Genomic DNA, 24662 nt, shown 5'->3' with positions numbered 1-24662 from the left:
ACCTTGCTGCACTTTATTTACTTTTGTTACTTGTTGCTCATTACAAATTATCTCATGACAAAACTATCTATTACCACTTATTTCAGTACTTGCAGAGAATACCTTGCTGAAAACCGCTTATCATTTCCTTCTGCTCCTTGTTGGGTTCGACACTCTTACTTATCGAAAGGACCATGATAGATCCCCTATACTTGTGGGTCATCAAGACTCTTTTCTGGCGCCGTTGCCGGGGAGTGAAGCGCCTTTGGTAGGTGGAATTTGGTAAGGAAAATTTATATAGTGTGCTGAAATTTACTGTCACTTGTTACTATGTAAAGTAATCCTTTGAGGGGCTTGTTCGGGGTATCTTCACCCCGACCAGTAGAGCAAAGAGTTGCTCCTCAACCTATTGAACCAATTGAAAATGAAATTCCTTATGAGTATCCTTCGGGTATTGATGAGGACATCAATACCATTGTTACACCCACAGCCCCTACTGTTAGATATACTGGACCAATTACTAGAGCTCGTGCACGCCAATTAAATTACCAGGTACTTTCGTTTCTTGGTAATGATTCTAATGTTCATGAGATTATGATGCTGCCTAAATTGGATACATTTGTTTTGCTTACAAATGAAGGGCCTAGCTTGGAGAAGGATGAACATTGGAGCAAGAACACACATGGAGTTGATGGCATGCGCAAGGGGATCAAGAACGGAGTTACAAGTGATGATTTCAGGACTTTAAAGCCACCATAAGGAGTGCATGAAGCCTTGGACGAAATATACAAGATGCCACTTCATAATATTCGTCCATAGGCTATTCTAGGTGTTGCGTCACCTTATTAATGGGCCAGGCCCATGTAATTTCGAAATACTTAAGTATAGGCTATTTTTAGAGTCCGTACGTGTGGGGAAACAAGAGTTAGGGTTGGTTTTGGACCCCACCCTCAAGGGCCACGAAATTCCCCCCTCTTCCTCCATATATACAACCCTTAGGGCGTCATTTAGACTTAGGGTTTTGTTTAGATTAAAAGTTCGCCATAGCTGCAACTTCGCGTACTTCGTTTGTGTCCAACGACCAGACCAAGACGTCATAGAACCCCACCTTGATCAATAAAGCTTTCATCTTATATTCGCAATATCCCGATTGCAATCTCAGTTTCTTGCTTGTTCTTCGTTTGCTCGCAGGAAACAGACCCTCGTGGTCAGGTTGATCGTGCTCCGGCGTGGTCAATAACCCTCGGAAGTTGGTTTAGCGATTGCTAAGGCGCGACGTCTCGCACGTTCGTAGTCGGATCGTCAAAGTCGACTCCCACAGAAAATGATAGCCACCATCTCATCGAAACATCGGGACACCTTAGCCTCTATCAAGTGGTATCAGATTTCCAGGTTGCTCGGTGAGATTTTACAGTTTTTCGTAGATTAGATCGAGTCTGTTCTTCATACCTATAGTCCACCAAAAAGCCACACAAAAAATTAGGGTTAGTTCATCATATCCGAACCAATTTGAGCCTTTGCATAATCTTTTTAGGGTTTTTGCTTTGTTGAATTTGCGGTTGCATCGTCGTGTCAAGTTGCTGGTCTTAGAGTCTAGTCTTTTAGAGTTTTGAGTTCTGGTCATAAGTTGTCACGCCGCCGCCGCACCATCATCATCGCCCATCTATCACTTTTTCTTATCCGCCACCGCTCTGAATCCATATCCATATACCACCACCAATCCGTATCCATATACCACCACCAATCTGTATCCATATACCACCACCGCTACCATATACCATCACCGCTGCCATATACCACAACCATATATCCACCACCAATCTGAGTTCTTCTCATATTAGGCTTGTTCTTGAGATCAATCTAAATTCCGATTCGTGTTTCCTTGCCTGCGTAGGCCTCGAAAAAAAAAGAGTCTGGAGACCCCCGGGCAGTTTTTAGGCCAAAATTTTCACGGGCAAATTTTTTCCCTATCCTATTTTTAGGCTTTTCTGAGTCTTTTGAGCCACGTGCCATCATAGTTGTCGCACTTTTTCGTCATCGCTGCCCTGATTTCCAAAAAAAAAGTGAAAAAAAAATTCCGTGCCCATCCTATCAGTTTGACGAGGGAAGAGTTTTGAGACACTCGCCATTATTGTGATTTTTCGCAAAAAAAAGGAGCGCAAAAAAAGGAGCGCAAAAAAAGAGCAAAAAAAAGAGTTCCAGAGTGTGCTTTTCCCTTATTTACGTGCAACGCCGTGATTTTGTTAGTGTTCTACGCTCGCGTCTCTAGCACGGTCTAGCCTAGGACCAGCACAGTACCGTTGTTGAGCGTTTATTCAACTTTGCATCTCTGAATTGATTATTGCTGACCCTTTTTGCTACCATACTATAAGCCTTCCCAGCTCCACATACATCTACGTCGTGCGTTTGACTCTCCCTGGCAATCGCTCTATCCAAGCTTTTGAGAGTTTTGACTATAACGGTTGCCGATCACCGCCTGCTGCTGGGTAAGAACTGGTAAGAATTTGAGATTTGCTTGACGGATTTGTGACACCCTCCACCACCACCACTTGTTAGTAGTCTGTAGGATCATATTCTTGTGTGTTTCTATTGCTGCTAACCATGCCAGGATCACAAGCCGACGAGACTGACTGGGAGAACTTGACGAACAAGGAGCTTCATGATACATTTCAGCAAATGATGAGTGGACAGGTGCAAGATGTGATAAAGAGATTTGAAGAGGCCATGGAGAAGATAGATGGCATGGAGAAGACGTTTGAAACAAAGCTCGATAACAAGTTTGCTGAATTGCTTTCGCGTTTTCCACCACCACCACCGGCTGCTCCTGCCGCACCTCTGCAACAACAGCAACAACACCGACTACCTCCACGTCGGGAAACAACCCTCCGCCGAGCGAGCCGTGTCCCTCTTCAGTCGGGCCAAACTGCTGGTGCTGCTGTTGATACTTCTGTGGCTCCTACTGCTGATGTGGAGGAGGATGATTATGTGGGAGATTATGAGGATGAGGTTGATCAAAATCAGAACTACGTGCCACCACCAGCACAGCAACCACCAGGTCGTCCACATGCAAATAATGGCAATGGTAGGGCTCACCCTCAGGTACGAGATCATGACCATCTCCCTAAACTAAAATTGAATATTCCACCATTTGAGGGTAGATATGTTCCTGATATATATCTTACTTGGGAGTTAGAAACTGAACAACGATTTACATGTTTACAATATCCCGAGGAGAGACGTGTTCCTGCTGCTGTTTGTGCATTCACTAGTTTTGCATGTGTTTGGTGGTCTGAGCATTGTAGATTATATCCTATTCTGGCTACTTGGGCTGCTTTGAAAACTGCTATGCGTACTCGTTGGGTTCCACCATATTATCAACGTGAATTACTTCAAAAATTGCAGCGCTTAAGACAGGGAATTTTTTTTGTAGAAGAATATTATCAGGAATTACAAACTAGCATGATTAGATGTGGTATTGTTGAGGAGAATGAAGCTATGCTTGCACGTTTTATGGGTGGACTAAATAGAGAGATTCAGACCATTCTAGACTATAAGGAGTATACTAATATCACTCGTTTATTCCATCTTGCTTGTAAAGCTAAACGTGAAGTGCAGGATCGACATGCATTGGCGCGGACTAACTTTTTTGCAGGTCGACCTTCATCATGGACACCACGTGCATCATCTACTTCCACACGTTCTGCTACACCGGCGCCTCCGTCAGCTGCCACCTCCAACCGTGATACAATAAAGCAGGCACAATCACCACTATCTGCCAAGAGCACACCTTCTGGGCCTGCAAAGAGCTCTTCTTCATCCATGGCATCAACAGGGCAAACACATGATATTAATTGTCGACGTTGCAAGGGTGGAGGTCATTATGCGAGAGAATGCCCATCTAAGCGTGTGATGATTATTACTGAGGATGGTGGGTATGAGTCCGCTAGTGACTATGATGAGGAGACTTTGGCTCTTATTACACGTGACGAACACGGTGGAGACGATTCTGATCATGAGACGCAAGACATGGTTCCTGAAGATGCTGACAGGTATGAATGTTTAGTTGCTCAACGTGTTTTGAGTGTGCAGGTTACACAAGCTGAGCAAAATCAGAGGCATAATTTGTTCCATACAAAGGGAGTTGTGAAGGAACGTTCTGTTCGCGTGATCATAGATGGAGGGAGCTGCAATAACTTGGCTAGCATGGAGATGGTGGAGAAGCTATCTCTCACCACAAGGCAACATCCACATCCTTACTACATCCAATGGTTCAACAACAGCGCCAAGGTTAAGGTAACACGTACTGTTCGTGTGCATTTTAGTATCTCTACATATGCTGATTATGTTGATTGTGATGTGGTACCTATGCAAGCATGTTCCTTATTACTTGGTAGACCATGGCAATTTGATAAAAATTCTGTACACCATGGTAGAAACAATCAGTATACTCTTGTTCATAATGATAAAAATATTACTTTGCTTCCTATGACTCCTGATTCCATTTTGAAAGATGATATTAATAGAGCTAATAAAGCAAAACAGGAGACAAATAAGAGTGAAAATCAGATTGTGGCAAAAGAATTTGAGCACCAAATGAAGCCTAATAATAAACCATCTACTGTTGTTTCTGAAATTAAATTGAAAAGTGCATGTTTACTTGCCACCAAATCTGATTCTATGTTCGGAGGACAGGACATGTCTTTCTATAGGTAGGTATCCGGCTCTTCAAGTTCGTAGATCCGAATGTAATTCGTCCTTAATATAGAGGAAGAGTTGTCGTCTTGCTCTTCTACTACCGCTACTTGATGGGTGATAGGTGGAGTTCTAATTTCTCTCTGGTTGGGTTTAAGGCCAATCCGATCATAGTCCGTGGCGACCCCCAAGGCGGCAATGCGATCTAGGAGCTCGTTTAAAGATGACAGCTCTGCCGGATCCATCTGCTTGGAGTAATTAGAGTCAACATGAAGGAGATTTTTGATGACCCGAGAAGCCATCATCGGCTTAGTGGCCGAACGGGCGTTTATAATGAAGCCACCCAGCCGGAGGGTTTGGCCTGGGGCCAGTGTTCCTTCGGAGGTGACGTTATCCTTGAGAACAAGGCGACCCATCAATCTTATCTTTCGGCCGCATAGTGGAACTCTCAATGAAAGCACCAATGTCGGTGTCAAAACCGGCGGATCTCGGGTAGGGTGTCCCGAACTGTGCGTCTAGGATATATGGTAACAGGAGACAGGGGACACAATGTGTGACGCCCCGAGACCGTTGCGCCAGGTATCTTCCAGTTATTCGTTGTTGTTGCCTTGTCATTCGCTTGCATGTTGCATCTTAGTCATGTCATCATGTGCATTGCATCATCATGTTTTCAAAACTTGCATCCCTCCGGGTTCCCCAGTTCTCTCCGTTGTCCGTTCTGAGCCCAGCCACACTTGCACGCGCCCGCAGCACCTCCGAAATAGTATTTTATAAGTGGCCGGAAAATGTTCTCGGAATGGGATGAAAGTTGGCGTGTGGTCTTATTATAGTGTAGATAGACTGCCTGTCTATATTCGTCGAATTCGGAGTTTGTTTGATAGCCCAATCGTTAAACATATAGCCGCAATGTAGTCGGTCTATCGTCGGACGTTTTCGGTCTCCGAAATCTATTGCCGGGCTTTCCCTCTCTTTCCTCCCTAGACCATCTACACATCCCACTACCATCCGCCAGGCCCCGAAACCCCTCTTTGCACAGTGCATCGACCCCTCACGCGTGTCCGAAACTTACCCGAACCCGACCCGGACAGTCATTACCGATGGGTCCGGATCAACACCTATCATCCTCCAAATATATGTGGTTTCTTCATTTCACTCCCCTAACCCACTTTTTTCCCGACCGTTGGATAGCGATCGAATGGCTACGAAGCCCCCTCAGACATGAAAAACCTAGCCCTCCATGCTTTTAAAAGACAACCTAGGCCTCCTGATTTGGAAACCCTACCCCCTTCCTAAAAATCCACTCCTACCCACTCCACCCCGCCACTTGTTGCCCATGTCTCCACCTCTAGTCTGATGAGGACATCAATACCATTGTTACACCCACAGCCCCTACTGTTACATATACTGGACCAATTACTAGAGCTCGCGCACGCCAATTAAATTACCAGGTACTTTCATTTCTTGGTAATGATTCTAATGTTCATGAGATTATGATGCTGCCTAAATTGGATACATTTGTTTTGCTTACAAATGAAGGGCCTAGCTTGGAGAAGGATGAACATTGGAGCAAGAACACGCATGGAGTTGATGGCATGCGCAAGGGGATCAAGAACGGAGTTACAAGTGATGATTTCAGGACTTTGAAGCCGCCATAAGGAGTGCATGAATCCTTGGACGAAATATACAAGATGCCACTTCATAATATTCGTCCATAGGCTATTCTAGGTGCTGCGTCACCTTATTAATGGGCCAGGCCCATGTAATTTCGAAATACTTAAGTATAGGCTATTTTAGAGTCCGTATGTGTGGGGAAACAAGAGTTAGGGTTGGTTTCGGACCCCACCCTCAAGGGCCACGAAATTCCCCCCTCTTCCTCCATATATACAGCCCTTAGGGCGTCGTTTAGACTTTGTGTTTTGTTTAGATTAAAAGTTCGCCATAGCTGCAACTTCGCGTACTTCGTTTGTGTCCAACGACCAGACCAAGATGTCACAGAACCCCACCTTGATCAATAAAGCTTTCATCTTATATTCGCAATATCCCGATTGCAATCTCAGTTTCTTGCTTGTTCTTCGTTTGCTCGCAGGAAACAGACCCTCGTGGTCAGGTTGATCGTGCTCCGGCGTGGTCAATAACCCTCGGAAGTTGGTTTAGCGATTGCTAAGGCGCGACGTCTCGCACGTTCGTAGTCGGATCGTCAAGGTCGACTCCCACAGAAAACGATAGCCAACATCTCATCGAAACATCGGGACACCTTAGCCTCTATCAAGTATGATAGAAAAACTGCTAGCTAATCCTTTTATAGGAGATGGAACAAAGCATCCTGATGAACACCTAATATATGTGGATGAAGTTTGTGGATTATTTAATCTTGCAGGTATACCCGATGATGTTGCTAAGAAGAAGGTCTTCCCTTTATCTTTGAAGGGAGATGCATTGACATGGTATAGGCTATGTGATGATACGAGATCATGGAACTATAGAAGATTGAAATTGGAATTTCATCAAAAGTATTACCCTATGCATCTTGTTCATCATGACCGCAATTATATATATAATTTTTGGCCTCGCGAAGGGGAAGGCATCGCTCAAGCTTGGGGGAGGCTAAAATCAATGTTATATTCATGCCCCAATCATGAGCTCCCAAGAGAAACAATTCTTCAAAAAATTTATGCTCGACTTTCTGAAAATAATCGCACCATGCTCGATACTTCTTGGGCTGGATCTTTTATGATGAAGACTATTGGATTTAGATGGGATTTATTGGATAGAATTAAACGCAACTCTGAAGATTGGGATCTCGACAAAGGTAAGGAGTCAGGTATGACACCTAAGTTTGATTGTGTTAAATCTTTTATGGATGCTAATACTCTCTGTAAGTTTAGCACTAAATATGGACTTGATTCTGAGATAGTAGCTTCTTTCTGTGAATCTTTTGCTACTTATGTTGATCTCCCTAAGGAGAAGTGGTTTAAATATCATCCTCCCATAGAAGTAAAAGTAGCTGCACTTATTAAAGTTGAAGAAAATACTATCACTTATAATGATCCTATTGTTCCTACTTGTTATGTTGAGAAACCACCTTTCCCTGTTAGGATAAAGGATCATGCTAAAGCTTCAACTGTGGTTCGTAAAAGCAATATTAAAACATATACACCTCCTGAGCAAGTTAAAGTTGAACCTAATATCGCTATTGTTAAAGATCTCTTGTCTGATAATATTGATGGGCATGTTATTCAGTTCTGCGGTGAAACTGCTAGAATTGCTAAACCTTGTGCTAAAGATAAAAATAGACCTGTGGTAGGCATGCCTGTTATTTCTGTTAAAATAGGAGATCATTGTTATCATGGCTTATGTGATATGGGTGCTAGTGCTATTGCAATACCTATTGACTTATACAAAGAAATTATGCATGACATTGCACCTATTGAGTTAGAAGAAATTGATGTTACTATTAAACTTGCTAATAGAGATACTATTTCACCAATGGGAATTGTTAGATATGTTGAAGTCTTGTGTGGGAAAACTAAATATCCTGCTGATTTTCTTGTTCTTGGTTCCCCACAAGATAGCTTTTGTCCCATTATATTTGGTAGACCCTTCTTAAATATTGTTAATGCTACCATAGATTGCACAAGGGATGTTGTTACTGTCAGCTTAGATGATATGACTCATGAGTTTAATTTCTCTAAATTTAGTAAATAACACCGTGAAGAAGAATTGCCTAGTAAGGATGAAATTATTGGTCTTGCTTCTATTGTCGTACCTCCTAGTGATCCTTTAGAACACTATTTGCTAGACCATGAGAATGATATGTTTATGAATGAAAGAAGGGAAATAGATGAAGCATTCTTTAAACAGGAACCTATTCTGAAACACAATTTGCCTGTTGAAATCCTAGGGGATCCCCCTCCACCTAAGGGTGGTCCCGTGTTTGAGCTTAAACCGTTGCCTGATAATCTTAAATATGCTTATCTTGATGAAAATAAGATATATCTTGTTATTATTAGTGCTAACCTTTCAGAGCATGAAGAAGAAAGATTACTGAAAACTCTGAAGAAGCACCGTGCTGCTATTGGATATACTCTTGATGATCTTAAGGGCATTAGTCCCACTCTATGTCAACATAAAATAAATTTGGAAGCAGATGCCAAACCAGTTCGTGATCCTCAACGATGTCTGAATCCTAAAATGAAAGAAGTGGTAAGAAAAGAAATACTAAAGCTTCTGGAGGTAGGTATAATTTATCTCGTTGCTGGTAGTCAGTGGGTAAGTCATGTTCATTGTGTCCCTAAGAAGGGAGGCATTACTGTTGTTCCTAATGATAAAGATGAATTGATTCCACAAAGAATTATTACATGTTATAGGATGGTAATTGATTTCCACAAATTAAATAAGGCTACTAAGAAAGATCATTACCCCTTACCTTTTATCGATCAAATGCTAGAAAGATTATGCAAGCATACACATTACTGCTTTCTAGATGGTTATTCTGGTTTCTCTCAAATACCTGTGTCGGCTAAAGATCAATCAAAGACTACTTTTATATGCCCTTTTGGTACTTTTGCTTATAGACGTATGCCTTTTGGTTTACGTAATGCACCTGCTACCTTTCAAAGATGCATGATGGCTATATTCTGTGACTTTTGTGAAAAGATTTGTGAGGTTTTCATGGATGACTTTTCCGTCTATGGATCTTCTTTTGATTATTGCTTGAGCAATCTTGATCGAGTTCTGCAGAGATGTGAAGAAATTAATCTTGTATTGAATTGGGAAAAGTGCCACTTTATGGTTAATGAAGGTATTGTCTTGGGGCATAAAGTTTCTGAAAGAGGTATTGAAGTTGATAAAGCCAAGGTTGATGCTATTGAAAAGATGCCAGGTCCCAAGGACATCAAAGGTATAAGAAGTTTCCTTGGTCACGCCGGATTTTATAGGAGGTTCATCAAGGACTTCTCAAAAATTTCTTGGCCTCTGACTAATTTATTACAAAAAGATATACCATTTGTCTTTGATGATGATTGTGTAGAAGCATTTGAAATACTTAAGAAAGCATTAGTCTCTGCACCTATTGTTCAGCCACCTGATTGGAATTTACCCTTTGAAATTATGTGTGATGCTAGCGATTATGCTGTAGGTGCTGTTCTAGGGCAAAAGAGTTGATAAGAAATTAAATGTTATCCATTATGCTAGTAAGACTCTAGACAATGCTCAAACAAATTATGCTACTACTGAAAAAGAACTTTTAGCAGTTGTATTTGCTTGTGATAAGTTTAGACCTTATATTGTTGATTCTAAAGTAACTATCCACACTGATCATGCTGCTATTAAATATCTTATGGAGAAGAAAGATGCTAAACCTAGACTTATTAGATGGGTTCTCTTGCTATAAGAATTTGATTTGCATATTGTTGATTGAAAAGGAGCTGAGAACCCCGTTGCAGACAACTTATCTAGGTTAGAGAATGTTCTTGATGACCCACTACCTATTGACGATAGCTTTCCTGATGAACAATTAAATGTCATAAGTACTTCTCGTAGTACCCCTTGGTATGCTGATTATGCTAATTGTATTGTTGCTAAATTCATACCACCTAGCTTCATATACCAACAAAAGAAAAAGTTCTTCTATGATTTGAGACATTACTTTTGGGATGACACACATCTTTATAAAGAAGGAGTGGATGGTGTTATTAGACGTTGTGTACCTGAGCATGAACAGGAACAGATCCTACGCAAGTGCCACTCCAAAACTTATGGAGGACACCACGCGGGAGATAGAACTGCACATAAAGTATTGCAATCCGGTTTTTATTGGCCTACTCTCTTCAAGGATGCCCGTAAGTTTGTCCTATCTTGTGATGAATGTCAAAGAATTGGTAATATTAGTAGACGTCAAGAAATGCCTATGAATTATTCACTTGTTATTGAACCGTTTGATGTTTGGGGCTTTGATTATATGGGACCTTTTCCTGCCTCTAATGGATATACACATATTTTAGTTGCTGTTGATTACGTTACTAAGTGGGTAGAAGCTATTCCAACTAGTAGTGTTGATCATAACACTTCTATTAAAATGCTTAAAGAAGTTATTTTTCCGATGTTTGGAGTCCCTAGATATTTAATGACTGATGGTGGTTCACATTTTACTCATGGTGCTTTCCATAAAATGCTTGCTAAATATGACGTCAATCATAGAATTGCATCTCCGTATCACCCACAGTCTAGTGGTCAAGTAGAATTGAGTAATAGAGAACTCAAATTAATTTTGCAAAAGACTGTCAATAGGTCTAGAAAGAATTGGTCCAAGAAACTTGATGATGCATTATGGGCCTATAGAACTGCATATAAAAATCCTATGGGTATGTCTCCGTATAAAATGGTATATGGAAAAGCATGTCACTTACCTCTCGAACTAGAACATAAGGCATATTGGGCTATTAAAGATCTCTACTATGATTTCAAACTTGCCGGTGAAAAGAGGTTATTTGATATTAGCTCACTTTTGAATGGAGAACCCAATCTTATGAAAATGCCAAGTTGTTTAAAGAAAAGGTTAAAAGATGGCATGACAAAAGGATACAAAAGTGTGATTTTAATGTAGGTGATTATGTATTGCTATACAACTCTCGTTTAAGACTTTTCGCAGGAAAACTTCTCTCTAAATGGGAAGGCCCCTATGTTATCGAGGAGGTCTATCGTTCCGGTGCCATAAAAATCAACAACTTCGAAGGCACAAATCCGAAGGTGGTAAACGGTCAGAGAATTAAACATTATATCTCAGGTAATCCCATAAATATTGAAACCAATATTATTGAAACCGTAACCCCGGAGGAATACATAAGGGACACTTTCTAGAACATTTCAAACTCCGAAAAAGGAATAGGTATGTGGTACGGTAAGTAACCGACTCCAAAACAATTTTTAAGGCAATATTTCTCCGTTTTGGAATATTTAGAAAAATAGAAAATTAAGTAGCAGTCCGGGAAGGACACAAGGGCCCCACGAGGGTGGAGGGCGCGCCCTACCCCCCTGGGCGCGCCCCCTACCTCGTGAGCACCTCATGTGCTTTCCGGACTCCGTTTTCTTGCATGATACATATTTTGGTCGGTAAAAATTCACTATATATTCTCCTGAAGGTTTTGACTCCCGTATCACGCAATTATCCTCTGTTTTTGTTTCGAGCTGTCCCGCTGCAGATTAGATCAACATGTCTTCCCAGGATTTAGAAGGAGAAAGCTATGTGGATGATTACTTAGCTAATCCTAAGGCCTATGGAGATGTGGAGCACGATGGTTGGACCATGGAGGAAGAAGAGGACTACATAGATCCCCTATACTTGTGGGTCATCAGAAACTTGAGGGCTGGTTTTAGTTGTATGGACTGCTCATCTGGTGTGCCCTGAGAACGAGATATGTGCCGCTCCTATCGGGATTTGTCGGCACATTCGGGCGGCTTTGCTGGTCTTGTTTTACCATTGTCGAGATGTCTTGTAATTGGGATTCCGAGACTGAGCTGGTTTTTCCGGGAGAAGGAATATCCTTCGTTGACTGTGAGAGCTTGTGATGGGCTAAGTTGGGACACCCCTGCAGGGTATAAACTTTGGAAAGCCGTGCCCGTGGTTATGTGGTAGATGGGAATTTCTTAATGTCTGGTTGTAGAGAACTTGACTTAATTAAAATACATCAACCGCGTGTGTAGCCGTGATGGTCTCTTTTGGGCGGAGTCCAGGAAGTGAACACGGTCTTGTGTTATGCTTGAACGTAAGTAGTTTCAGGATCACTTCTAGCTTCTCGACCGTTGCGTTGCTTCTCTTCTTGCTCTCTTTTGCGTATGTTAGTCGCCATATATGCTTAGTGCTTGCTACAAGTCCACCTCATTACCTTACCTTACCTTACCTTACCCATAAGCTTAAATAGTCTTGACCTCGCGGGTGTGAGATTGCTGAGTCCTCGTGACTCACAGATACTTCCAAACAGTTGCAGGTGCCGATGATACCGGTACAGGTGATGCAACCGAGCTCAAGTGGGAGCTCGATGAAGATCTTGGTCATTGTTATGTGTCTTTTCCGGATGATCAGTAGTGGAGCCCAGTTGGGACGATCGGGGATCTAGCAATTGGGGTTGTCTTCTTTTATTTTGGTTCCATAGTCGGACCTTGATTGTACCCTGGATGATGTATGTTTAACTTGTATTTGTGTGAAGTGGCGATTGTAAGCCAACCCTTTATCCCTTTCTTATCCAGTACATGGGATTGTGTGAAGATTACCCCACTTGCGACTAAACCACCATGCGGTTATGCCTCGACACGTGGGAGATATAGCTGCATTGTGGGTGTTACACCTAACTTATGTTTCAAATTCAAGGTTTTGTAACTTGAATTGAAGGTTGTAAGGCTCTCCACGAGCGGCGGTATGCTTCCTAAGAAACATAGTGATTTTGGTAGCAATGCTGCATACACCATTAATTTCGTGAGCAATTTCAGTCACTTGTCATCAGTCTAGTTCCTCTCCTTGTCAAACTTATGATGAACACTTATGAGTTGTTCACGATTAGTCATTGTCCTCGATGGACCATGCTACGACATATGTTGTTTCGATGTAGTGTGAGTAGCAGAGTCTTCAACACCCACTTGGTTTACGAATTTGGTTGACTCGAGTTAAAGGCTTTGATGGACCGTCATCATTGTGCAGAGGAATTTTGCCTTTGCCTGAGGGAATGGCGCCTCTAGGAAGTTCAACTAGAGGCAGAAATTCTTGATGATTTGCGCTTGAAACCTGATATGCACAAGCTGAGTGACCTAGAATGAAGCGCATTATCCACTGTGCATATGGCTTCAAAGCATTTGGTACTTGGGCAGAAACATCCATTGCCCATAGGAATAAATCTTGCAGATCAAAGGGTATTGAATAGATGATGTTGTACATGACATTCCTCATCAGATTGATGACTTCAATGAGAGAATTAGATCCTTTGATCGAGCATGAAGTCTTCGTCGTGATGTGATAGATGGTCGTCAACACAAACAACTAATCCTTCACTATGAAGTATTCGGGAGCATCTTCTCCGAGAGCCATCGGCTCCATTAGTGTCAACATCTGTGAAGCATTTGTCCCTTGAGCTCTATACAAGCTAATAGAACAAGGAATTGGGTAGTGCAAGCTTGTATGCCGAAGTAGTTCAGTTGCCGGAGCTCTGAAGTGTGTAGCCTATCATCAAGTTCAGAACCCAAGTCTTCGTGTGTGACTTACATAAATGTGCAGAGTGATGTAGAACTGGAGAAATTCTTCATTCCAATCATGCGCACCACTGACAAATAATAAAGTCCAACTGACTAAGGATATTAAAGTACTCGATCGGAGTAAGGCAATTGTTCCATCTCCAGATGTTGGATGTGCTAATATGGAAAGATGCGATTATGATCGAAGACAACAACATGGTACAGTTTGTGCATCGTATCCTAGAGGAGAGCACTATGCATGTGCATCAAGTCTTATGGATTTTTGCCAATGAAGAATATCCTGTGTGTATGGAAGGCAACTCCGTTCGGAAGCTTCCCAAGAGCATATCATAAAAAATGTGGCATTTCTGGCACGTGCAGAAGATTTTTCTTGAGCATATGTAGCAGAGGAGCATGGCTGAGATTCTTCAGGGACGCTCCTTAGAAGTTGTTAGAGAACTGTGCATTTTCTGAAATCTCTTGAGAGGCGAGCACTTTGCTTCATCACCAACCTCCATTGTAGCCAGGTTGAATGGTGATTCAGGAGATTGGACAGGAGGGGTGGCACATTCTTCAATTGGATTTTTGGGTTTTTGAGATTCCCAAAACTCATCGTAACACTGGTACAATGAGCTGCTATACAAATGGTTTTTAACCCCTTTCCGCGATGGCATTATAAACCATCGCCTAGTGAGTGTGGGTGATAGGGGGTCCTTCCCACACGACCCAGAAACTGTCGGGATATGCCCTCTGGTCACACACGCTTGGCAAAATGAGATTCTGTGCGACGAGCGAGCGATCAAATACAATTATACATGCCCAATCGGTTACGGTCGTAAGGACATCCCACACAATCAGTCCCAGACAAACGTTTTCGTTCTTATGTACATCCCTGTAACACCCACAATGCGACTATATCTCCAACGTGTCGGGGCACGACTTAGAGGCATAGCCGCATGGTAGTTTTGTCGCAAGAGGGGTAATCTTCACACAATCCCATGTACTGAATAAGAAAGGGATAAAGAGTTGGCTTACAATCGCCACTTCACACAATACATAAATAATTCATACATCATCCAAGTACACTCAAAAACCGACTACGACCAAATCCAACAGAAAAGGAAGATAAACCCCAAATGCTAGATCCCTATTGTCCCAACTGGGCTCCACTACTGACCATCAGGAAACGAAACGTAGTAACTACCCAGATCCTCGTCGAACTCCCACTTGAGTTCGGTAGCATCACCTACACTGGTATCCTCGACACCTGCAACTGTTTGGAAGTATCCGTGAGTCATGAGGACTCAACAATCTCACACCCGCGAGATCAAGACTATTTAAGCTTATGGGTAGGAGAAGGTAGTGAGGTGGAGCTGCAGCAAGCACTAAGCATATAGGGTGGCTAACACACGCAAGTAAGAGCGAGAAGAGAAGCAACACAACGGTCGAGAAGCTAGAAGTGATCAAGAAGTGATCCTGAAACTACTAACGCACAACCATAACACAAGAACTGTGTTCACTTCCCGGAGTCCGCCGAAAATAGACCATCACGGCTATGCACACGGTTGATTCATTTTAATTAAGTCAAGTGTCAAGTTCTCTACTACCGGATATTAACAAATTCCCATCTGCCACATAACAGCGGCACGACTCTCGAAAGTTTATACCCTCCAAGGGTGTCCCAACTTAGCCCATCACAAGCTCTCACGGTTAACGAAGGATATTCCTTCTCCCAGAAAGACCCGATCAGTCTCGGAATTCCAGTTAGAAGACATTTCGACAATGGTAAAACAAGACCACCAGAGCCGCCCGATGTGCCGACAAATCCCGATAGGAGTCGCACGTATCTCGTTCTCAGGGCACACCAGATGAACACTACGTACGACAACCGAAGATACCCCAAGTTGCCTAGGGGCGGCACCGCAAGTGGCTCTGTTTTGGACCAACACTCAGAGGAGCACTGGCCCGGGGGTTTAAAATAAAGATGACCCTTGAGTCCGCGGAACCCAAGGGAAAAAGGCTTAGGTGGCAAATGTTAAAACCAAGGTTGGGCCTTGCTGGAGGAGTTTTATTCAAGACAAACTGTCAAGGGGGTCCCATAAATCCCCAACCGCGTAAGGAACGCAAAATGAAGGAACATAACACCGGTATGACGGAAACTAGGGCGGCAAGAGTGGAACAAAACACCAGGCAAAAGGCCGAGCCTTCCACCTTTTACCAAGTATATAGATGCATTAATTAAAATAAGAGATATTATGATATCCCAACATATCCATGTTCCAACATGGAACAAACTTCAACTTCACCTGCAACTAGCAACACTATAAGAGGGGCTGAGCAAAAGCGGTAACATAGCCAAACAATGGTTTGCTAGGAAGGTGGGTTAGAGGCTTGACATGGCAACATGGGAGGCATGATATAACAAGTGGTAGGTAGCGTGACATAGCGATAGAGTGAACAACTAGCAAGCAAAGATAGAAGTGATTTCGAGGGTATGGTCATCTTGCCTGCAAAGTTCTCAGAGTTGTCGAAAGCTTGATCCTTGTTAGCGTACTCAACAGGTTCCTCGTTCACGTACTCGTCTCCCGGCTCTACCCAAGGCAAGAACACGAGCAAAGGAACAACAATCAAGCACGGTGTAATGCACAAGCAACATGATGTAATACAAGCATGATATGCAAGATATGATATGCAATGCATATGCGTGCTCCGGAAGGGAAAGAATGATCAAGGCATCAACTTGGCAAACCAAGTATGCCACTGGAAAGATGAGGTGATTTCGATTGAAATCAATATAAAGATCATCGGAAACGGATGCATGGTTTGCAAATGACAAGCAACACAAGAATGACGCAAATCTGCGATGAACAACATGATAGCACTTAGAATGCAACAAGAAACTAAGCTACTGCACTCCAACATAGCAACAAAGCATATGGAAGTGATGTACAAGAGATGCTTGACAAAACATGAACACCGAGCTATGGCTAGATCACACAAGAACAGGTTCAAACAAGCATGGCAAAAATGCAAAAGATATCAGCTCCACAGACTTAGTAAAAAAGGGTTATTGGATACATGCCACTACAACTTTCATGAGTTGGAAAAATGCCATTACAATTTTACACATTGGAAAAATGCCATTACAACTCTTCCATTCTCCTCTATATACCATTAGGTTAAATTTGAGACACAAATACCCTTGTCTTCCTCCTTTCACCCTCCCCTCACCTTCTCTTCCTCTACCAAACTGACAACCGTGCCATTAACTCCGGCAAGCATCTTTCTTTCCTACTAGTCTTTCAGCGGCATGGTCTACGGATGAACTGGACTCAACACACACGTACATAGCAGACAATAAAGATGATTAATTCCTCGTGTACAAATCACGTAGAAAGCTATCCATGCTATATAGCTGATTGATTTGTTGATTAATTCCTCATGTGCAAAGCTAGCCACGCTTGCTAGCTAATCGATTTTACATCGGCTGAATACACATGCATGCGGAAGTTTGGTCCCACTGCATCGTTGAGTGGTTCTACAGGTCATTGATATGCCTATCTTGCCGGCGTGACATGACACCCTATCTCACCTGTAAAAATTGTGCATACATGATGACCAAGGCAGCATTCTCTTGGGAGACGGACTACAGTGGTTGCACAACCCATTCGGTGCCGTCCACGAAGTTGCACAGCCACATACAATATGCATGGTCGGTGCTGGAAGTTGTTTTTCACACGGCCCCATGCTCCGGAGTTAATGGCAGGTCATTGTGGTAGAAGTACATAAGAGGAGGGTGAAAGAAGGAAGACAAGGGTATTTGTGTCTCAAATTTAACATAATGGCATATAGAGAAGGATGAAAGAATTGTAATGGCATTTTCCCAATGTGCAGAATTGTAATGGCATTTTTCCAACTCGTGAAAGTTATAGTGGCATAGATCCAATTAACCCTAAAAAAATACTAACATGTCAAAACAACATCAGGAAGCAATGTTTAGAGCAAGCAAACAACATGCTACAGGAACATATCATGGCAAATAAAGGCATGGAATGATTCTACTAAAAGCATAGAACAAAACTCCCTTACTGAACATGAGCCAAAAAGGCACAGAAGATATGATGGCACCCATGTAAACATAGCAAGTTTTATTAACAGTTTCAGACTTAGAAGAAAAACAGAGCATGGCATAAATAGATTCATGATAGCAACTTTGCAAGCTCATGCCACTCACCACAAAGTATTACATGACAACATAAGCATACCAACGGCAAGATGACATGTTCATGAAGCTAAGAATGGCAAGAGCAAGATCATAGGGTCCATGCATCACTAGCAACAACCATGGCAATATTGATTAACATGTAAACAATCTGCCAGGAATAATATATAGCAAAAGTAGAGCAAGAAAATGACATGCTAGAGCACTCTATAAATTCAAACAGGGGCATGAATGGACAGACCATAACCAAATGTTCAAAACATCCTTAGTGAAGTAACTCAAAATAAGCATGGATCTCATGGTAGCATCAAGTTTACATGGCATAGAAATAACAACAGCAATGAGCGGGCGCGGGGCGGCGGCGGCAGCGCGTGCGACGAGCGGCGGTCGGTGACGCACGACGGAGCAGGCGAGGCGGTGGCGCGCGGTGGAGCGGCGCGGGCCGGGCGAGGCGGCGGAGCGCGGGGGCGGCGCGGGGTGGCTCGGGCCGGAGGGTCTCCCGCGGGCCCGGCGGGCTTCGGCGGCGGGGGAGATGCGGGCGACATGTGGTGGGATGCGGTTGGTCGGTGGCGGCGGCGCAGACGCGTCTGGCCTAAACGGACATGTCCGGCGGCGCGAGGTGGAAGGAGACTAGGGTTTGGACCCGAATTTCGGGGGAGATGCACATATTTAAAGGTAGAGGGAGGTAGGAATGTCCAAATGAGGTGCGGTTTTCGCCCACACGATCGTGATCCAACAACGGAGAACATGGAGAGGGTTTAGATGGGTTATTGGGCTGATTTGGAGGGGTGTTGGGCTGCAACACAAAAGAGGCTTTTGCGGTTACCCGGTTAACCGTTGGGGCATTAAACGGACTCCAAATGGAACGAAATTTGACAGGCGGTCTACTGGTGGTGTTCCAAGGACACTTGACAAATCTCGGCCCATTCCGAGAATGTTTAACTCCCGCTCACGAAAAGAGACAAGAGGGGTGCGCCGGGTGCATGTGGGAGTGTCGGATTGCGAAACGGACAACGGGGAAAATGACCGGATGCATGAGACGAACTCGTATGCAAATGAGATGCACATGATGACATGATATGAAATGCATAACATGAACAAAATGCAAAACGAAGACAAAAACCCAACCACGAAGGGAATCTCATAACATAAAGCCGAAAATGGCAAGAGTCGGAGTTATAAATAAGGAAAGTTACATCTAGGGTGTTACAACACTCCACCACTACAAGAGGATCTCGTCCCGAGATCTAGGACTGAAAGAACTCCGGATATTCGGAATGGAGGTGATCCTCGCGCTCCCAGGTTGCTTCTCGGTCGGAATGGTGTGACCACTTCACTTTTAGGAATTTGATTGATTTGTTGCGAGTCTTGCGCCCGGTTTCTTCAAGAATAGCAACGGGATGCTCATGAGAAGACATATCTTCTTGGAGATCGATCTATTCGAAGTTGATAGTGCGCTCGGGGGTCTTGAAGCACTTGCGAAGCTGTGACACGTGGAACACATCATGCACATTTGCGAAGTTGGATGGAAGTTCAAGTTGATAGGCGAGGTCGCCTCTTTTTGCCAATGATCTTGAAAGGACCCACGTATCTAGGGGCAAGCTTCCCTTTGATACCGAAGCGACGAGTGCCTTTCATTGGAGAGACGCGGAGGTACACATGGTCTCCGGTCTTGAAAGCCAAGTCATGGTGCTTGCTATCACAGTAACTCTTCTGGCGGGATTGCGTGGCTTTGAGATTTTCAAGGATGACTTTACACATTTCTTCAGCTTTTGTGATCAAGTTGTTGCCAAGAAGTTGGCGTTCACCAGTCTCTGACCAATTGAGAGGAGTACATCACTTCCTGCCATAGAGAATTTCGAACGGGGCCTTGCCCAAACTCGCTTGGAAGCTGTTGTTGTAGGAGAACTCGACATAAGGAAGACAATCCTCCCACTTCATACCGAAGGAAATGACACAAGCCCTGAGCATATCTTCAAGGATGATTGACTCGCTCGACTTGGCCGCTTGTTTGAGGATGGAAAGCTGTGCTGAAGCGAATGTTGGTGCCCATGGCCTTCTAGAAGGAGTCCTAGAACTTGGAGGTGAAAACGCTTCCACGATCTGAAGAGATCAATTGCGGAATACCGTACAAGGAGACAATCCTGGAGGTGTATAGCTCTGCCAACTAAGCTGCTATGATAGATTCTTTGATTGGAAGGAAATGAGCCACTTTTGTAAGCTTGTCAATGACAACGAAAATATCATCATTTCCACGTTTGGACTTGGGAAATCCAGTAATGAAGTCCATCTCGATATGGTAAAACTTCCATTCTGGAATAGCAAGAGGTTGGAGGAGACCAGCTGGTCGTTGGTGTTCTGCTTTCACCCTTCTGCAGACATCACATTCATTCACAAATTGAGCAATCTCTCACTTCATTTGAGTCCACCAATACGACTGCTTGAGGTCATGGTACATCTTCGTACTTCTAGGATGAATGGATAGAAGAGAATTCCGTGCCTCATTCATAATGGCTTTCCTTAGATCACCTTTAGGAACCACAATTCGGTCCTCGAAGAATAGATTGCCTTTCTCATCAATGCGATAGCACTTGTATTTGGATAGACCCTTGGCAATCCCATGTTTCACCTTCTTCACCATGGTATCCAGGACTTGTGCCTCGCGAATTTGATCCTCCAAAGTAGGAGAGACTAGAATGTTGGCAAGAAAGCCTTGATGAACAACTTGGATATTGAGTTTGCGGAAAGCTTCACAAAGGTCTGGTTGGAACGGCTTGAGGATTAAGCTGTTGCAGTAAGCCTTCCTACTCAAAGCATCTGCAATGACATTGGTCTTGTCTGGAGTATATTCAATACTCAGATTGTATTCTTGAATCATTTCGACCCATTGATTCTGCCTGAGGTTGAGGTTGGGTTGAGTGAATATGTACTTGAGGCTCTTATGATCTGTGAAAATGTCCACTTTCCTTCCCAACAAGAGATGTCTCCATGTTAATAACGCATGGACTACTGCCGCCAACTCAAGATCGTGAGTGGGGTAGGTCCTTTCGTTGGGCTTCAACTGGCGAGAGGTATAGGCCACAACTTTCTTCTCTTGCATTAACACAACGCCGAGACCTTGCAAGGAGGCATCACAGAAAACTTCAAATGGCTTGGATTCATCAGGAGGAGTTAAGACAGGAGCTGTGACTAGCTTCTCTTTGAGGGTGTTGAAAGCAACATCACACTCAAGCGTCCAGACATACTTGACATGCTTCTGGCGGAGATTGGAAAGAGGCTTTGCAATCTTAGAGAAATTCTCAATGAATCTTCAACAATAGCTTGCAAGTCCAAGGAAACTGCGGAGCTGCTTGACATTCTGAGGAGGTTCCCAATTCACAATTGCAGACACCTTCTCGGGATTAACAGCGATGCCCTTGGCGGAGATGATATGACCAAGGTAAAGAACCTCATCAAGCCAGAACTCACACTTGGAAAACTTCGCATAGAATTGATGCTCTCTGACCTTGTCGAGCACCAATCTGAAATGCTTGGCATGATCCTCCTTATTCTTGGAGAACACCAAGATATCATCAAGATACACCAGGACGAAATCATTTGTGTAAGGGTTGAAGATGAAGTTCATCATGCGAGAGAATGTTGGAGGAGCATTGACAAGGCCGAAAGACATGACAATATATTCATAAGAACCATAGCTTGTTCTGAATGCTGTCTTGGGGATATCTTCTTCACGAATGCGAATCTGATGATAACCCATACGGAGGTCAAGCTTGGAGAATACTTTGGCACCTTTAAGTTGCTCGAATAGCTTAATTGTCTTCTTGTTCAATGGACGGTAGTCGACGCAGAGTCGGTCCGTTCCATCCTTGTTCCGGACAAAAAGAACACCACAACCCCATGGAGATGAACTCGGTCTGATCAGACCCATGCGCTCTTGTTCATCGAGCTGTTTCTTCAATTCCTTCAACTCGTCTGGTCCAAGCTTGTAAGGACGCTTGCAAACGTGTTCCGTACCAGGCTCAAGATCAATAACGAATTCAACTGGCCGGTGAGGAGGCATTCCCGGAAGCTCTTCTGGAAAGATGTCTTGGTATTCACAAACGACTGGAATCTGAGAGATGGCATTCAACTCGCCCTTCTCATTGGGAGAAAATAGCCGAATGGTTTCGTCACGAGCGACATAGATGATCACATCCTCAGAAGAGTGTGTCCATTGAATCTGCCTGGCAGCACAATCAAGCTGAGCCTTATGCTTAGAAAGCCAGTCCATCCCGAGAATTAGATCAATATCCGAGTCACCAAGAACAAATGGAGAAGAAAGAAACTTATAGTTGCCCATCTTGATAGACACATCCAGGATGCAATTATTAGATGTCATTTGCTTACCCGGGGACACAATCTTCAACGAGAAAGGAATCTTTCTGGTCACAAACTCATGCTTGGCAACAAAAGGTCTTGAAATGAAAGAAAGCAATGCACCAGTATCAAACAATACTTTCGTAGGAAAGGAGTTAACTGAAAGGTTACCCATGATCACATCTGAAGAATCCTCCGCCCGAGCTGCGTTCATCATGTTCACTTTTGCAAACTTGGAATTATGCTTGACCACTGCATTGCTTGAAGATCTCACAGGAGGAGGAGGCGGAAGGCGCTTTTGGTTGAAGCACTTGTTTGCATAGTGCCCTTTCTGCTGACACTTGTTGCAAGTCACCTCTAAGAGCGGACGATGATAAGGAGCATTTGACCTTGGAACTTGAGACTGAGCTTTCTTCTGATAGCCTGGGTTGGGTGGGTGGGAAGATCCATTGCCACCTTTGCTCTTATGCTGGTAGGGCTGACGAAACGAAGGAGGAGGCAACCAGACCTTCTGTTGCTTATCTGCCACTTGTGATGAAGAAGAAGATTGGACTGCATCCCTGACTCTCTTCTTTGAAGACTCACACTTGAGCTGAGCAGCTTCTTGCTTGAGTGCCATGTTATAGAATTGATCGAACTTGGTCGGATCAAGAAGCACGATAGCTAACTGCAGATCTTCTCTGAGGCCACCTCTGAATTGATAGATCATACTCTTTTCATCAGGAACGTCTTGTTTAGCGAAGCGAGAAAGTTTCTAAAACTGGATATTGTATTGATACACGGACATGCTGCCTTGCTTGAGATTGAGGAACTCCTCACGCTTGCTCTCAGCAACACTTGGTGGAATATGATGACCTTTGAAGTCTCCGCAGAAATCATCCCAGGTAATCACACGACCTCCTCTGGAATCTCTGTATTGTTGAAACCACTCAGCAACTTGGTCCTTGAGTTGAAATGAAGCAAACTTGACAAAGTCCTCAGGCCTGACATTGCTACATTCAAAATGCTTGCAGATGTCCATGAGCCAATCGTCGGTGTCTATGGCCTCGACACATTTGCTGAAAGACTTCGGCTAGTTTGCGAGGAACTAGTTGAGGGTAGCAAACTGAGGTTGATTGTTGAAATTCCCTTGTCCTTGATTTCCTTGGTTAACTTGACCTTGGTTGCGCTCTTGCAAGAGTTGAAAAACATCTGAGTGTTGGCGTTGGTGGCTGCCATGACAGCTTGCCATGCCTCCAGAGGTGGAGGTGGTGGCGGAGGGTTCGACTGATCCCCATCATCGCGGTCCGGATTCTGACACGTAGTAGGAGCCATCATGAAGAGGGTGACATCCGTTAGATTCTTGATAGACAGATGTTGAAGCTGAATCAAATGGATAGAAAAAGCAACATATAGTCTTCACAATAAACATTCGAACAAGGATGAACGAATGAATTCCAAAGTAAATCATCACACATCCTTTAAGGTGAGAAGCCACTTAGATAAAGATAGATGAATGAAACAACAAGGTACGAATATGAACAAATAAGTGGTAAGGATTACCCAATCACAAACCAAATATATGCGGGAAGAAATACTAGAGCTACTTGAATTCCCACCTATAAAACTCCCGAAACTTTCTGGTTATGCAATCAGGTGCTGGGGATACAGGGGAAGCATAATATCTCACCCGAACTAACAATTCCTACATCCAACTGTATCCATCCTTTAACACATAACCAAGAAACCTTCGGAAATCATGTACCTCAACCTTCGAAAAGCATCAGTTATATGAGTTATGTCAATACTCCCGAACTCCCGCCCCAGTACTGGGTGGCGTCGAGGTTATCTCACCAACAACTGCATAAAAGAGATTTTCGATGTCGGCGAACTCAGGTATTCCAGAACTGCAATGATAAAATTGTGACGACAACACCTCGGAGCTCAACTCCCCGGGACACTGCCACAATCCCTAAATGCCAGGAGGCACCAAGAACAATGTTCTCGTCACAAGACTATCGAAACGATTCCAAGATACCCGCGTGATCCTAATTTTTTTCCTAAAATTTGAGGAGAGGGAAGTCAAAACTTCTACGTCAGGAGGCCTCACCAGAGCGACGAAGGGACTGAGGAGTAAAAATAATGCTACTCTCCGATGTATATAATCCTAAGACTCAAAACATTTTGTTCTAGACTCAACAACGTCAGCGATTCG

Source organism: Triticum aestivum, chromosome 5A, assembly GCF_018294505.1.
Source record: "Triticum aestivum cultivar Chinese Spring chromosome 5A, IWGSC CS RefSeq v2.1, whole genome shotgun sequence".
In the NCBI taxonomy this organism is placed as follows: domain Eukaryota; kingdom Viridiplantae; phylum Streptophyta; class Magnoliopsida; order Poales; family Poaceae; genus Triticum; species Triticum aestivum.
The sequence above is the reverse complement of the archived record's forward strand: the minus strand, read 5'-3'. Positions refer to the sequence as shown.